The following is a 16550-nucleotide window of genomic DNA, read 5'->3' as shown; positions in this document are numbered from 1 at the left end:
TATATATATATATATATATATATATGTACATATGTACATATGTGTGGGTCTGTGTGTATGTGTGTATTATAATATTGTTGTGTTTTTTTTCGGGAAGGACATTATTTTACCAAATAAACACAAGCAATATATATTTGTTCGTCCCTCGTTTATTACTGTTCTTATTATAACTCATGGTTATTATCTGAAAGTCTCTTTTCGCACATGTGTGACCTCTTCAGCAACACTTTCCGTCCTCGTGCATGATTCTGCTCTCTTGAATCTATTCTGTTCTTCATAAACGCTTCAGAATCGGCGTTTGTGTTTTTGACGCCTCGATGTGTAGCGATTTGCCAATAAAAATAAATGGCTTCAAACGGTACCGAACTTGAGAAGATATACTAACAGTATTGAAGGCAGCGCCATAGTATAGTCGCTTACAGCCGCGATCTAATGAAATAATCAAATAAAAGTTACAAGCTGTCAACTTGCCTTGGAACAATTACACTTCTACATAACCAAATTTTGATTTTGGAAAAATATTCGTCTTTCATTCTATATCTCCTAATTATTTGGATTTGATGGAAATTGCTAGAAAGCGATTGTACAACCATTTCCGGATCCATACAATATTTCAATAAATCAGAAGTTATGCGTCGTATTTTATTTAATATGTCTTTAGTTCTCACTATATGTATGTGTACATGTATGTGTACAGGTATGTATGTATTTCTGTATGTGTGCGTGCGTGTGAGTAGGTGTGTGTGTTTGTGTACGTGTGTGTATAGATACGTGTATGTATGGATGTATATATCTATGTTTGTATGTATGTATGAATGTTTTTGGCCACACGCATTTGCTTTCGTCTCTTTGTATACGGTTGTGAAATTATTTGTGATATTGCATACACGAAATTTAATACTGTTGGGAAAGTATTCAAATCAGAACTACAATTCCATAATGCCACGTGTATTATCTACAATGCTCCAAGTGTGTCAGCTTAATTTCCTTAGAACCATCGTTCAAGATCAAACATTCTTTTGATCTGTATCTACTATGTTCTTACAAAGATATAATTCCGACTTGGTCTGTTAAATACTGTTTACCATTACGCTTCCCGAAGCTCTGCAGGGATCATAGAGTAATATTGATCATATAGAAACATTTTTTTTTATTATTTTAGAAGGTTAATATGTTAAAAACATTAAAAAAAAATGTATTACCTACGTTATTGGATTCTATCCCGCTTTTATTTGAACTATCAATGTAACATGTGAGATGACACTGCTGTTATATATTTATACATAGAGAAAGGTATTTGTTATTATCATTGAAACGAATAACATTTTCTGAAATAATATTCTCTCCGTGTTGAGTATGTGTGTTGATTTTAGAGCTAGACTAGCATTTCTTTTTATTATTTCGTTATTTATTTTTTCTTAGCTTCACTATATTTCTGTGTCTGATAAATGTTTAGTTGAAATGTATTGACGTAAGTGATTGCGTTTTATCATATGTATGGTTATGAAAAAAATACTGAATTACATTCCATATATTTAGTCATTGAATCTACAAAGTGTGCTTGTAAGTCCACGAATCATCAAACAAACATATGCTTTCATGTATGCCCATTATATCGCTTAAGTAGAAAGCTTGCCAAACAGATATTTTTTTAGCTATCCTAATAAAATTGGTTCAAAAGAATAAAGATAGGCAATTGTAATATCTTTCGGGTTGTATAGCTGTAAAGAATGATATGTTACAAGAATATTAATATTAAAAAATAACAGTGTTGAAGGCGACGCCATTGATGATGCTGATGGTTACAAAACTGATGGTGATGATCACGATAAAAAATAATACCGCACTTACCATGCAATATAAGCGATATTATGCACAGCTAATATTAACGAAGGAAAACAATGAATACTGCAAAAATTACCCTTCGCCTTCCCCTTCCGCCTTCTCCTCCACTCTGTCCTCCTCCTCCCCCCTAGTAGTACTGCTGCTACTACTACTACTACTACTTATACTACTACTTATACTACTATTACTGCTGCTACTGTTGCTGCTGCTGCTCTTACTATTACTTCTAGTAGTAGTAGCAGTAGTAGTAGCAGTAAAGGTAGTAGTAGTAGTAGTAGTAGTAGTAGTAGTAGTTGTAGTAGCAGCAGCAGTAGTATTGGTAGTAGTAGTAGTAGTAGTAGTAGTAGCAGCAGCAGTAGTGGTTGTAGTAGTAGTAGTAGTAGTAGTAGTAGCAACAGCAGTAGTGGTAGTAGTAGTAGTAGTAGTAGCAGTAGTAGTAGTAGTAGTAGTAGTAGTAGTAGTAGTAGTAGTAATAGTAGTAGTAGAGATTTAATTATCCAGGAGTATTAGAAACTGACAGAATGCTAAATATAGAAATGAAAACAATAATTGAGGCGTACATCAGATGGATGAGGAAGCTAATGAAGTCAAATCTAAATGGTCTGAATCTAGTGAAGGTTGTAAATACTTGAACTGTATGATTACTTACATAGTCAACAGTTTTTATAGATTGGATGAAAGCTGAATCAGCAAAGCTAGACAGAACATCTAGGAAGGAATTCTATATGAATGGAAGACTCAACCCAAGCTCAAGAGTAGAAAAATTATGCTTACCTAGAAATGAAGGCGGAAGTGCGTTAATATCAGTAGATGACTGCGTAGATTTAGAAAGAATAGGTATAGACTCATATGTAGGTAATGCCAAAGAAAGTTTACTAAGAGCTGCTAGAATCACAGCAAACATAGAGAAAACAAAAATACTACACGAAATTGAAAATCAGAAACAAGACCAGAAGTTACCTGACTGGCAGGAGAAGGCATTGCATGGCAGATTCACAAATATAATTGCAGCAAATAGTAGATGCGAGACATGGTTATGTTTGTACAAATGAAGGGAGGAAAGGGGATACAGAAAGATTATTAGTAGCTGCACAGGATCAAGTGTTAATGATTAATTGGTTAAAAGTTAAGATTAAAAAGCTAAAATATTTGCTGACGTAGGTTATGCAAATCATGAGAGGAACGCCTTGCTCATAGAGTAATTGAATGTAACATGCTGCACATAGAGAATATAAGAAAATAATCGATAACCTGAGGAGAGTTATCCAATGGGATCTATGTAGAGATATAGAATTTGAACATGCTGATAGATGACATGAACATGAACGTAGTCAAGTACTAGAAAGTAAGAAATATATGACGTTGTGAAACTTTAACATTCAGACTGACAGAGTAAGGGAAGATATATTGCCAGATTTGGTAGTAGCAGTAGAAACAGAGTTAAGGAAGTGAGCGATGCGTGACTTTACATTTCTAAATGATAAGAAAATCAATGTGTGAGGTATAGAAAATATAGCAACATACCAGGCACAAACCATTGAATTACAAAGACTATGCAAATGCGCGTAAAATGTAAACAATGAGGTATAGCTGCATTAGGAACTGTCCCTAAAGATTTGAACAGATGGAAAGAGGAAATACACATAAAGACCAGTTTAATTTATTGACTCCGAGATGGTGAAAGGCAAGTTTGACAGAGAGGCCATTGAACTCAGAACGTAAAGACGGACAGAGTGCCGCTAAGTATTTTGTGCAGCGTGCCTAAGGTTTTTGAAGCTAACCGCCTTTCAATAATAATAATAATAATAATAATAATAATAATGATAATGATAATAACAATAATAATGATAGTAATAATAATGATAATAACAATAATAATGATAGTAATAATAATAATAATAATAATAATAATAATAATAATAATAATAATAATAATAATAATAATAATAATAATAATAAAAATAAAATAAGAATACCAATAAGAAGAAGATAACTAAAAACTGTGGTGCATTTTTTCCTACATTTTTTACGAATGAATAATAATGATATCCGTGGTAGTATAATTAAGAAGTTAATAATGGTGATATCGATGGTGATGATGCTAACATTGATGATGGTGACAGTGATGAAAAATTTGATTTAAATGAAGGAAACCTTATGATTGCGATTAGAAGTCTGACATAAATGATGAAAATAAGATGTTGATTTAAACATGACGATGATATAATGTGTAGTAGCCTGACTGTCGAGTAGACGTTTTAAATTTACAGTCGAAATTGAAGTAGCTATTTTTGCTTTTTTTTTTACTAAACTATATCTGAGTACGTATAAATTTACAATGTAAGTAGTTACCAGGAGTGACAATTTAAATTTCAAACGACTACCCAATAATACTATATTCATGTACTTGTAAACTTGCAAGCACGTATATATGTATGTATTTGTATATCTATATCTATCATTATATCAATCTATTTATCTATATATCTACGTTATATATATACACATACATTTTACGAAAGCATACAGGAATGTGAATGACCTTATACATCATAGTTGCGGAAAAATGTACACCAGAAACAGAGAAAGAGCAAACAATCTCCCAAGTGCATTGGTGACAGATAACTGAGGGAATGAATTATTTTTATCCGTCAAAAGCCTTAACATTACGCCTCCTGCAATGTTCGTACATTGTGAAAGTAACGTAAATTTTCAGTTGATATTTACTTCGTCCTTTTCTCTTCAACCGTCAATTACAATTTGAAATTCATTTTCAGGTGTACTTGTTATATTAGTATAAACCCAATGTATCACGTATCTACAGAAAATGTGTCTGATGTCGCTGTATTTTTGTCACAGTTGTAATAGTCAGAGAATATACACTGATTTTTGTACCATTTAGTTTTTTGTGCTCTGCATCATACTACTGTGTACTCGTAGGTGCCTCCATTATTTTACCACTATGTAATTCTTTGTGGAAATCCAAACTCCAGTTCAATATCGACATGCTATCAATTGACAAAATTCACAAATGAAACAGATTGTAAGCTGTGACAGAACTGCTTTGAACAGTTCCCCACACAACAAATGTTAAATACATGAGGAAAGTAGTCATACAAATACAAACGCAAGTATTTAATTAAAGGATTATGGAACGTTGCAGAAATTAACTCATACTTAAATTGTATGCTAATTATGACTCACAGGAAAGCCTGTATGAAATGAAAGTGATATAGTATTAAAAAAACACATGCACTAACCAAATGGATTCAAGTGATCTAGACAGCAATCAAGATTAAAAATCGGCATGTGGTTACTTTCATACTTGTACAAAAGTGGATGATATAAATAACCAGAAGGCAAACTACATACTTGAAGTAATCTACATAATATATGTTTTTAGTATTTGATACAAGCAGAAATTGCATGAATCAGTCAAATATATCTTAGAGGATCAAGGATTAATCAAATATATAATTTCAAAAATGCATAATGAAATGGAATTTCGATTAGATCTGCTGTATTTAAGGCAACGGGAAATGGATTTGAAAGCGAAAAAATCATGTTAAACTTCAGTAGAAAACTATTTAGATTTAAGCACTAGATTTTATATGAACCATTCAGGTTTCTCCTAATATATTAATTAAACAAACTTGTTGGGTGTGTTTTCTATGTGGGAGAAAGAAATTCGATGCTAATTGAACATGTCAGAGCAATAACATATATTGGCACTTACCACTTCACACATTGCTAAATGATGGGGTAGGAATGTCAGAGGGCATTATATAGAATGCTATGTGCTATATAACCCTTTCCATTCTTTCGCTTTGACAATTTACTAGACAAGATGGTGCAGTACTTAACGTACTTAACAATATAAACACCTGAACGTAAGAAGAGCATGAACACTTTGAAACTGTGTTTAACTGAGCTTCCAGCTGTGTGGATTTTAAGATGAACATCTTGGTTAACTTAAAATGAACCACTTTACGCTTTGAATGAAAATGTATGATACGATGTTCACTTTAATTTTATCTGAATAAATACGCTTTCGGAATTATAACCCCCCCCCCCCAAATACTAGTGTTGAATCTCTGAATAATACAGTGTGTGTAAAAGCATTGACCATTATTAACGTCATGGCTGCAGAGAATTGCAACTAGACTGATTTTGAAAAGCAATCTTCGTTAACAAAAACAGCTAAAACCAATTTAAATCTAAAATATATATGTGCTTCATGCCTACTAAAACGTCTGTCACAGTGTTAATTTAAGCTTTAGATTGTAAATTCTTTATTAACATCTTTAACTCCTGTATATATTAGAAAATAAATGCATGTAACGTATGTCATGGTGTTATACATTTCTTGGTTACCCACAAAATGTAATTAAACTATTTTTATATGTCTTCATATTTAACCATTTCAATTCGATTAACATTGTCAGTACATGATATTTCTTATTCAGTAACTACCAGCAGAAATTTAACAATATGTTGTTTTATTCTGAGAGCTTCTTCTAAATTTGCAGCTTTTTGCTGATTCACATGATTTGAATAGAACGACGTAGTGTAATTGAAGAGTGGATATGGAACAATATAACATCCTCAATAAAAAGAAAACTGTATAAATTGAGAAAAATATCGTCTGGTTCAGGTTTGAGAAAAATCAATTAATTACATATCCTACTAATAAGTGCAGAGGAACAAGGGTAGCTTCGATGACATTCACAAAAAAAAAAAAAAATCGCAAACATTATTACAATTTAATTTGTCTGCATATTTAATGTCTATTACGGACTGATGCAGCGTCTAAATCTTTTGTTTTTTTTGTTTATTTACGCAGATGGTATGCTCCTACAGACTCAAGCATATGCAAATGGTTATATAAATCGTGGCCATTTAACCATACCGTCTTGTGTGCTACATGGAGGAAGGTTACTGGATGGCTTGTCTGCAGCAATACTGATTGTTAATCGAAAATCGATGCTAGGCTGTGGAGGGCCACGTGTATTTCACTGAGTGACTTTGAAATAATTGAAATCTGTTAATATTGGTGGATATGCTATCGAAGGCGAGAGAATTATCGTGGATGATAGATTTAAATCATAATGGAGCGGTACAATTCTCGACAAAAGAATGATTAGTGAGAACATTAACGTGTGAATACTCCTGGACATTGGACATGCGATGACAACAATACTTTCATAGCCGAATTTGGTGAAGAAGTGACTGTTAATTTTACGTTCGAGATACATTAGGTGGACGGTCTAGGAAAGAAAAATAAATGTTGCATATAAAACCTATTAACGTGTTAATAGGAAATATGAATGATAAGAATTCATGTGAGTTTATCAGGTTTGCTGTAAAGGTGTTAATTTCCATAATAACTGATGTATTAACCAAATTAGCAAAGCGTCTCCAACTGTATCAAAAGTGTCAGTAGTGAGGAAATCATTTCCCCAATGAAATTATTTCTGAAGATCGAAAGCGAGAAATCTAGTAGAAATATATTCACTAAGTCTGAAGCTAAACAGTGTTCCTCTCTAAACGTTCAAAGGCAAACACTCATATACATTATAATTGTATCATCAGACATGTGCATTTTTGTAGAATATCCGTTAAAATATTGATATAAACATACGTCAACACTATAACTACACATTTAAATATGTGTACATTTGATTGAACTGTATTGCAAATTGTCTTATGATGTCTTTATGTGTACGCATACAGGCGCAGGCGTCGCTGTACTGTAAAAAGCGTTCTTCCAAATCACATGGATTTTCGCGTTCAATTCCACTCCATTGATGGGTGTCTTGTAGTATAGCCTCGGGCCCTCGGGCCGCTCAGGCCCTTGTGTGTGGCTTGGGATACGGAAACTGAAATAAACACACACACACACACAGACACTTATATGCGTGTGTATGTGTGTCTTCATGGCCTTTTACGTCCCCGTATCTTAGCGTTTCTGCAATGAAACTGATAGAGTAGGTACGAGGATTAACAAAAATAAAACAAAAGTACTGGAGTTCATTCTATCGACTAAAAGTTCAAGAAGTTGGTGCCCCAGAATGGACGCAATCTACTGACTGAAACAAACAAACGATGAAAGATAAAAGATAGTTGCATAATATTATGTGTCTGTCTGTATATGGGTACACAAAAGATCCAATTGATCATGAGTAACAGAGCAATATAAAAATATTTCAAATGTCTTTCTCTGTCAAACTAATGAATGATTTCTGTTTTATTTTATTGAAAGATAGTTATCAGAATATTTATATATATTTTTTTTATATTGATACATATGCTGTATGGTTATAATCAACATATCGCATAGGAAGACGTTTACAAAACTAAATAGATCAACTATATATATAGCTAATAAATAAAAACTGAACACTTCCGTTTCAAAACTTGTTCGAAGCGAATATCATATAGCACTTCATCACGCAACGCAGTGAGCTCCGAGACACATCTAAGTTTATGTATAAGAACACGTGCGTATGAATGAGACCGAGTGTTATATTAGAGAAGAGGAAGACGTAATATAATATATGACCAAAAGCGGGTTACGGTCATTCTACGGCACACGAGCTGCATATGGTGCAGCTTATCTCTTCTTTTAACATCAATTGTTTTCTTTGCTCAAATTTTGCTTCTACTTAGCTTTTACATTAGTGGTATTTCCTATAAAAAAACCATATACTGTTAAAAATACATGCATTAACATGACTGAATAGGAAAGAAACAATATGCGCAATATGAATTATGAAAGATTAATTTTCTTATATAAAATTTTATCGCTATATTTTGAATCATGCATACGCGTATGTAGTTAGGTGCATATGTTGTTGTGTATGTTTTTGTTGCTGTGTGTATATCTGCCTGTGTGTGAAAGTGTATGAAGATATGTATGTGCGTCTGTACCGCCCACTGAAAACCCGTCGGATTTTAGTAAAATTACTGGGACTTAACGATTTGGCACATGCGAAATCAGCGTAAAAAACCAGACGTAAACAAAAGAAATCAGTTTATTGCGCTAAGTCTCTCTCGCCCGTAATTCGTGGTCTATCATGGCCTCAGCGCAGTGATTGAAAGAATTAGCCGCACATTCTGTAAATCATTATATAATAGCATAAAAATATTATGCATAATGTATTCACATACACATATACTAAATAGAAAATAGGTAGATATGCAGATTGATAGACAGACAGACAAACATAAACACAGAGAGGGATAGGCGGACAGACAGAGACACAGACACCGGCAGAGAAAGACAATCGCAATTGGCTTTAAAATCTAGATATATTTTCAAGTGTGTGTGTTTCAGTTTTTGAATAGAAATATAAAGACATACTGAAAAGCTCCATTGTGTGCATATCCTGTTAACAAATTTACGGTCATAATAACGATTTGCCTTCAAATATCTTTCAAATCAAGCACAATCCATTTTCAGTCTCCGGAAGTACTTCTAGATCAACACAAATGTTGCCGGTGCGCAGTTCGCAGCTTCCAAAGGCAAAAGTGTTAATTCCTTATTAAAAGAATAAATGTCCAATTGAAGTTTGTGTTTGTCCTGAATAGTTAATTTGTATATACATACATGTATGCATATGTTTACGTATCCGCAGTGTCGAGTTCACATGATTGGTTATGGCTTTGCACTCACGTTCGGGAGACGGTGAACTTACGTTCTAGCGAGTCGTGTTCTTGAGCAATGCATTTTATCTCTCGTTGCTCTGCGATCACATTGACACATTTTGGTACGGCTCAGGCAACATCGGTTTGGTGGAGGGAGTGAGCTAATGTGCAGCAAATGCAAAACCTGGGCGCGGGATGTTCAGCAATAAATTGCAGAACAGTTTTCCTCAGACTACGACATACTACCACCATATGCAGGTGTAGTTATATTATATATATTTATGTAACACGCTTTTATCAATGCCAACGCATTTTGTGGATTGAGCAAGTGTATAATTTATTGGCATGGAGTTTGAGTCATTCCATGAAGAGCAATTTATGATATCGCATGGTGTTATTTTATGCTGTGGCATGGTAATTTTGTGTGTAACCGAATAGTACTTATATCCCATTGTAACTATCTATCGCATAAGACTTAGAAAATGGCAAACGCAGCCTCTGACGGTCTAAGGATTTTTTTAAAAATTATGATTATCTTAAGGATCGCCAGAGAATTCCTCTGAAGTTCTTTATAAATCTTTAAAAATAATTGCACTGGATGATGATGATTTTGAATGTTTGACGCTACGAAATATTCGCTAAAAGAACCATAATCATTGCGGGCTGCTATTGTGTGCGTAGTAAGCAATTAATTCTTTAGTTCAAAGGTCGTTGTTAAGCAAAAGTTGGCTGTAAAATACTCTATTGTATCAAGATAAAAAGAAAAAGGAAAAGCATCAAATGTTTTGAGAAAAACACCGGGAATTGACAATAGTATAGATTCTTGGTATAGATTCTTAATCTACAGTGAAAATATATTTATATTTGTCCATTGAATGTTAACGTAGCTACTAATCAGATATGTTGCTGTGGGTCATAAGCTATTTAATCACCAGCCCTTTTTCTTAGATGATACTATTTCCTTATACCGGAACCGATGGTATGCAAAGTTACACCATTAATGTAACCAAATAGAATACGTCATTTCATCCAGTGCTCTGTCACTTCTAACTCTGCGACTCACCAACGTTTCGTACGACACAATATTGATTCGGTTAATCTTATTCATTCTGTAATGAAGACTGACAAATTCGATTCCACAATCATTTCAATGCTAAATCTAATACCATATCTTAGGTTGTCCTAAATTCTCAATCCTATGTCAGCGAAATAATACTGATTACGTACTTTGGCACAAGTCCACGACATTTTAGAGGAAATAAATTAAATTTTGTAATGTCGTGTCTTCTCAAAAGCTGTCGCCTCCTGCGCTCAACAGAGATTAGTAGTGAGAAAGTAAAAACATACGCATGCACACACATATATGTATATAACTATCAAGAGAGATTATGGGATATATACTCAACTATGAAACTGTAAATTTGTATATTACGTAATATTTTACGTATCTAAATATGAATTATATTTAGTTTCATAATCTTTACTTTAAAAAAAAAATGAGCTTTATATTATTATTATTATTTTAGACGCCTTTTTGTTGCAACTAAATGCTAGTTTTCCACCAGTTGATTTCATTACTCTAAATGCTTCTCGTAACACGAAGATTGGTTGAGAATTAATGCTAACAAGAAAAAAATAAATTCTTACACTGCGTTCGATCTAAATTTAACAGTTTGTATCCAATCCAAACATAAACGTATTACAAAAAAGTGTTAAAAAGATTAACTAGATTATAGATAGAGCAGAACAGTTTCCTGAAAATAGCTGCCTACATCTATAACCACGATCTCAAGATGGCACTGTAACTAGGCACATATTTATCTCAATGTGTTCCTTGGAATATCTTCGAACACATAGTCTGTCATGCCCAACAGTTCGGCTGTCGTTTTGCTGGTAGTTTCGTTTTGCTGGTAGTTATGAGATCAAAATCGGGGGAATCGGGATTGGTGAAGTCTCAGACATGCTCCGACAAGAAACATCTCACTACTTCAAGAGCTATAGAAATAGACCGACTCCTCCTGCTATAGATATGGCCATTGTTTGAACTCAGTCTCCGGCTTCTATTTGTATTCGGGTCAGATGATCCTGTTGTCTTATGAAATATAATGAACATCTGCTGTCATTTTTCTAGCTGCAACCCGATTTGTAGTTTCTATTGCAGCTGTCCACGCCATGGTATATATATTTTACTGTATTCACTGAGCACTGAGCAGGACTTATGTTTTTCACGCCTAATTTTGAAATGGTTCTCAACATTCCATGTCATTTAAATTTCTTTCAACTACGTTTGCAGCTGTAGGTTCTCCAGGGGCTTTAATACTGTCCAATACTCTTCTCTTTCTGAAAGGAGATGTAAAAGATCAGAAAACGTTCACTCTAACGGCATGTATATTATATGAAATATCATGCTGCTTTGAGTCAACATTGTAGACCCCAAAACGCATACCAGCAAGATTAACCAAATCCGAAATCCCACATATATACAAATCGCTAGAATTCTTATTAGACCTAGATTCATTTTTACAGATATAGCTACATATTCTTTCATTCCAGAAGGTTTAGAATTATGAGCAAAGGAACAGCAATTGTATCATCCTTGCATGCATTATCAAACTCTGGAGGTTTACATAGATATATTGAATACTGAATTATTGCGCATGCTTCAAAGAATATTACGACCGTGATTCCTCAAAAATTTCATATAATATAATATGATTTATAAGTAAACAGAATCATGGCGTAATATCACACATGTGCATGTTGGATAGGCACACATTTTTTCGGAAGATAGCATCACGATGACAAGTCTTCATTATCAATGGAGATGCGACGCTACAATAATATAACAAATGAAAAAGAATCATGTATCCAAATGGCAAATACAAATGAGACTTTGACGACAAAAACGACTACATTAAACATATTCATGCGATGAATGTGTTTATAAAATTAAATAGTTCTATATGAAATTCATCCATAAGATATAGAAATGCAATAGAATTATAAAATAATCCTGATCTTGCATAATACATTATTACTGCTGTTATTACTACTACTACTACTGCTGCTACTACTACTACTACTACTACTACTACTACTACTACTACTACTACTACTACTACTACTACTACTACTACTACTAATTTATTTTGCTATTGTCACTTTTGTTCTGGTGTTACTTCCACTGCCATTTACACTAAACACCACAAAAAACAACTTGAAGTGAACCAGGCAAAACGTTATTTAGGATTTGAGGAAAGTTGCGGATATGTTTTCTCATATATAAAATAACTGAGATGCGCAGCGTGTCGTTGCTTAACATTCATATATGGGTGTAGAATAGAGTAGCGCGTCGACGACCATGCATTTGTAAATAAGATTAGACATTCTGTAACGCGTTTGTAGAAGTTAAATGGCCTCATGGTGGCGATTACATGGCAGTGTATTGTGGGGTTTATTCTCAGGAATGGAGGATGTAATAATGTCTAAGGGGATACTTGAGATAGGGCTAGATTGGTGTTCTGTCTGTAGCATTTATGCTTGTGTAAGTTATGGTACTAATTACACAGATACTATTGCAATTAGGCATCATGATTGTGCATAGGTCTCTATTAACATATAAATATGTTCGTAGAATTTATATCCCAAGTAATTTCCTTCGTTATTCTCCTGTGATATAGTTACTGCAACAATAACATAATTCACAAGTCAGATCTGTAACTATCATGAAACGTATTTGTCATGAAATATTACACAACGCAATTCATATATATATATATATATATATATATATATATTTATTTATTAGTGAGAGATACAACGAAGTGTAATGTCATTACTATAATGTGTATCAAGTTCAAAGTTTCAGAACTTCAGAATGGAAATACTTGCAGAATGATTGCTTTGACTGTCAGCAAGGACCTGGAATTACCCACCCCTTACACATATCACTTACACTGAGTGTAAGCAAATGTACTTTTGTGTTGCTGCTCGTTATAAAGATTATTCAAATATTGTTTTACAATGATTTAGAACATTATAAGAAGTGTCCAAACTATTGAAAATAATTTGTAATTTACAGCATTTTTGACTTTACTGTTTCGAGCATTCATTAATTCCAGGAATTTGTCTGCTTTGAATTGTTTTCTACTTTCGGTAGTTCTTACTAAACCATCTAAGATACCAATAATTTTGTGTAAAATTAGAGATACACAACGCGTTACTTTCTTCTACTCATTGCTATAATATGATGGTAAATTCAAGTAGTTTTAATTTCACTGTAATTACTAAGAGACGGAAAGATCAATTATATTTTGAACATTAAATTCGCCGTTTAGTAATGTAATCTGTGAGAGAGAAGTGGGAAATGTTCACTTTTTAGAATAATGACATAATAAAGATATTTTTGTTAGATTCTCAATATAATAATCAGCACCACGAAATTATAATTTGCTGACTTTAACAAATATTGAATTCCTCTTTAGGAGAATGCTCATTTCCGAAGCAAGGACATCATTGTTACTTTATATCTTTTACACTACCGAAATCAACAACGTACCAATAATAGCCATCATACTCAGAATGCAGATTATAACACGTTTTGAATTATCTAGTGTTGATTGTTACATGATTAATTAGTAAGTTTACAATTTATGTTCCATTAACGATTTTGTGAAAAGTCGTTAAAACATCAACAGTAAAACAAGGCAGTGATTTAGCATCTTCTTTCATATTCGTTGAGTTTGATGAGTCAGTTACTGTTTAGAGTCGCTTTCAATTATATTGATTTGACCTGTCACAAATTTAGGTGGTTTTACAAATCAATGTAACTTTAATGCGTTATAAATTATGTCATGTAGTTGTGTGCCCTTACTCAGTAGTACAGATGTAGTGACTATTATAGAGTTTCTGAGTTGCCTACGCTATCATATAATGTTAGAACTAGCGGATAAAAATGCATTATATATACAAATATATTTATCCAGTTTATTTAACACTCTCCTTATAGTCGATTTTTAAGTGAACTTTCAAAACATTTAACTGTTGCTAATGAAATCTAAATGTGTAGATAGAAAACGGTTCAGTCGTAATGTGCCTTTTGTGTACATGGAAACGAATATACAGATACAGAAAATGATTTCCTGTAACTGGTCTTAGATACTGATAAGAAATAGAATCTACATACTTATTCTATAATAAGGTATGTTAACACGAATAGACTGATATATTGAGAGCCAGACTATCTTTTAGAAAATCATTTGCATATATCACAATATATGCAAATTTGTTGCTACAGTACTATTTAAGTCTCTTTGTAGTACGTTTCTAGACACTTTTTCCTTCACTCGCGCAAGAAGTGAAGCACTCGTTAGCTTTTATTCCTGATTCTAAATCCAAGGAAATACTTTAGATACACAAGAGATATTTCTAATCGTAGATCCATGACTTTATGTATTTTACACGTAATTTCTTGTGCATTAAGATTAGGCATTTTGTTATCTCGATCAAAACCAACCTTCGAATCGATAACATGTTCTTAATATTCTTTCAAAGTGCTATCATGTTTAACTTTCACACTTTTAAGTTCTAATTAAGAAAATATATGAGGCGTGCATCCTAAATGTGAGTTACCATTCGATATTCTGCGATATGGATATCGTTTTCCAAAGTACCGATTCACTTGTAAATTTCAGCAACAAATGTTACTGTATATCCTATTTTCTCTCTAGATAACAGGAGACTATTCATTGTGGTATCTATGCTCAAGTCCAAAATACAGGAGGCTCAAATTTATTTATCAAGGTCGATGAATACAAAGGCAAAATTGTTCTACTCATTATATCTACATAATGACCATCAGTGAGCTTTATATTGTCCTGGAAAAATGGATTAACGACAATGCTCATTAATTGCACTCCAACCTAATCTTTTAGCTGATATCCACTACATATTATCGAATCGTGTTTCACATGTATATATTAATCAGTACTAAATATTGATATTCTACTCATATCTAACTGTAGAACTGTTATTTCGTGTAAATTTTCTTTTGGCAGGACAGAATGTTATTGAAACTTTCTGAATTTACTAAGAAATAATTTATCCTACATTTTCGGATTATTTGCATGTCAAACGTATCAAAGCGTCCTGCCATGACTACATCAGACTTGTCCTCATTTCGTTTCAATTTTCCAATTTTGAGAGTGAAATTTAAAACATATTACCACTGGGTCCCGATTCACTTCAGACATTTTTATCATTCAAATATTAACTTGCTAGAACTGAAGTGTGCATCTTTCACTGCAATATAATATTATTTCGTACTCTCTACTTTTGAAAATGTTTAAATAAGCGCGTTTTTACCGCGATTCTTTTTTTCAAGACTTGCCCTATATAGAGGTTTAATTTATTAATACTAGTAATTATGACATAAATTATCTACACATTTTTCTTTGTACTTGAAAACAACTTCGACAAAACAAAGTATAATTCTAGTGAGTGCATGTTCGCTGGGCTGTGTCCAAAATGTCCAAGAAATGTTATAACATTTTCATCAATTTCACCTAACATTTCATCACAAATAGATTCGTGCGCCTGAGATGTTTATGTAGATATCTCGTCGTGTGTGTGTACATTTGCGTGTAATGTATTTGTAGCATAACTGCAGGTGTATATATGCCTACACGTACAAGCTTATAAACGTATACATGCGCAGAGAAAAAAATCACACCATCATGCATACTTAGATTCTACATTATATTTTAACGTTTTGATGCTACCTTTGTGAATCTAGTTTGTGTCTCATATTTATGAAACATAACAAAATATTAAAAGTTGGAAAATATATATTCGTACATCATAGAAGCTTTCTTTTTCATTCACATTACTTCAAGAATCTTATTAAATGCAGAACATTTTTTTTCTTGTAATATATATTTTGGTTCACATATTTGTTTACTTATTTTTGGCTTTCAAAATAACACTATTTCTTTCGTTTTATAACTCTAATACTGAATTTTCACATTAACTTAAGAAAAAAAATCTTATATTCTCAAATT

The sequence above is a fragment of the Octopus bimaculoides genome, chromosome 19 (assembly GCF_001194135.2).
Source record: "Octopus bimaculoides isolate UCB-OBI-ISO-001 chromosome 19, ASM119413v2, whole genome shotgun sequence".
In the NCBI taxonomy this organism is placed as follows: Eukaryota; Metazoa; Mollusca; class Cephalopoda; order Octopoda; family Octopodidae; genus Octopus; species Octopus bimaculoides.
Note: the sequence above shows the minus strand (reverse complement) of the source record.